The sequence below is a fragment of the Macadamia integrifolia genome, chromosome 9, assembly GCF_013358625.1.
Source record: "Macadamia integrifolia cultivar HAES 741 chromosome 9, SCU_Mint_v3, whole genome shotgun sequence".
Classification (NCBI taxonomy): Eukaryota; Viridiplantae; Streptophyta; class Magnoliopsida; order Proteales; family Proteaceae; genus Macadamia; species Macadamia integrifolia.
Window position 1 is genome coordinate 32,911,084 of NC_056565.1, and position 2,613 is coordinate 32,913,696.

Sequence of the window (2,613 nt, forward strand, 5' to 3'; positions counted from 1 at the left end):
CCCCCCCCCCCCCCACCCCCACCCCCACCAAGCACCCTCCAGTGCGTTTTTGCATCTTTCCCTTGTTGACCCTTTAGCCAAAAATAGCAGAAGTGGACAACATTAGACCATGGGTTATGGACTTGAAAAAGGAGGCAACTTCCCTCCTCAGAGTACTGCTCTTTTCCAATTATCCAATCAAAGAGCTTTTCACCTGCACAAAGCAACATGACAAGGTGAACTAATTGTCTATCCTCAAAGCACCATTAAATTCCACAGTTTTAAGCTTCCCATTTAAATCTTGCATGATGATGCGCAACCAAACTCAGGCTTCACTACCAATGTTAAAACGGAAAGTAAACATATTTCTAGGTTTACCTTGATGTAGCTTTCCTTGCAATAAAATGGATCTGGTTGCCGTACATTCTGTCTTTCCACGGAATGTGACGATCGAGCTAGGAAAAGTTCCACCCTCCAAATCCAAGAATAGTAATGAAGATCCTTAGAGACACTCTCTCAATATGGGGGAAACATAAGAGAATAAGGGGAGGGAGAGAGAGAGAGAGAGAGAGAGAGAGAGAGAGAGAGAGAGCTCTTGAAATTAGGTCAAAAGCTTACTTTGTTGTGGCCAAACCTCTTATTTATAATATCTGATCAGCTAGGGTTCCTAATCCTAACGAATCTATAATTTTCCACATGGGCGATCCACGAATGAACCGGGTCGAGACCCTGTTCAATTAACATTAATCTCCCTTTTAATGCTGATTCCAATAATGGGTGGCTTTAGATTATTGAACCACAAGTCAGACGAGTACTTTGTTGATGCCTTGCTACAAGTTTTCCACTATCACCACACCACTTGTTGATCTATATTCATTAGCATTTGGTTTAGTTTTTGTAACCTTGTCCTTGCTGAAACAGAGACATATGGCTAAGAAACCTCCAAATTTATGGTTTCAAGAATGAAGAATGGGTAAAAACTAAGGATTTAAAAAACTTTTGGGAGGATTTTTGTACTTGCAATGCCATCAAGAAAACCCATATGAGGTTTCAGTGCTGAAACTGATATTGTAGGAGAAAAAGAGAAGAAGTGAGGGTGTGGTAGCGGTCAAAGAAATGTCATAATATTAAAAAAAAAAAAAAAAAAAAAAAATCTGAGATAAGAATCCAGTTTGGGATACTAATAATGGGATCAGATCTCTATACTTGATTTCAAATATTATAATGATGCTACGATTGATTTATGTATCTATTTCTATTTTTATATATCATTTCTTGACGACCAAAATAAACTTAAATGTTAATTCCAATTATTGCATGTGCACATCCGAGACTTAGAATGGCATGTGTACGGTTTAGTCTAACCTCCATATCGTGAAGACAATTAGGGATGACAGATAAAGGTTAATATCAAGGATCAATTTGAAATAATTGGGAGGTAACCAACCTTTTTCTAAGAGAGTTTGTAGGGCCAGGTTGTAATATCATATCTACTCCTTCCTTGATGTTTGAATAAATAGTTGCATCTGAGATGGCAACCAACTTACAAGACTCCACGCCTACTAGACTACTGCAAGACAACCTTCACTAACATAATTTAGTTAATTCTTGCCATTAACATCTAACCCCCACCATTAACATATAAATGTTCCCACTACACGTGATAATCATACTAATGACTACTATCAGTAACCATCTTCAGGCATGCGTGCATTGCCCATGAGATGGCAGGTACCACAGAACATACGTAAGAAGCTTAAAAGGAAAAAAGAGATAATTTAATGGAGAAAAAAAAAATTTAATTGGGCGATTCTCTTTTCTTTTAGATTGGGTAACTAGAAGGAGAGTACAGAGAATTCTACATAATTCTACAGAGAAGAGGCAAGGGGCAAAAGGGAAGAATCAACATAATTCTACAGAGAAAACGAATTTAAAATCTTGGATTGAACCATTAAAATTTAAACAATTGGATACATGAGCCTCAGAGGATTTGCTTAGAAGTAAATATTTTTGAAATTTTTTTTGATATTTGTTAATGTGATTGGTAGCCTAATAAAAGGAAACCCTTACCACATTATTGCACGAGTTGGTTGATTATAGGTTCAAGTCAACACTCTCCACCATCACTCATTGATCCTGCTGAAATGTTACTTATTATATAGGGGCTTTGGCCTAAGGTTATGCTCTGTACCATGGAGCACCCTTCTTTTTCTTTATTAAAAAATAATTAATAAATTGTTCAAAAAATTTGAAATTATGTTTTTTTTTGGCTAATTAACCTTTTAAAAGGTGCCATGCTATGTACAATTTTATCGCTATCAACCAAGTAGCAATTATTTAACTGATCAATGTTCTCGGATTTCACATTCATGATGTCCATTCCCTTTTCGATGCTGATCTCTCAGAGAAGATGATTTTTTTTTTTTCTCAGAAGCAATACTAATGCTACAAATACAACAAAGGGATTTGGGAAAAAAAAACCATCGATCGAAGATTACACTTTCTAAATGCACCTATAGAGATGTCATTCAATGAGAAGCATATCAGTCAAATCAGCCATCCTCGCCACTCATATCGGGCCACCACCTATCCAGATGGCTAAAGGAGAAAACCTGAATTAAAAGAGCTCAAAAA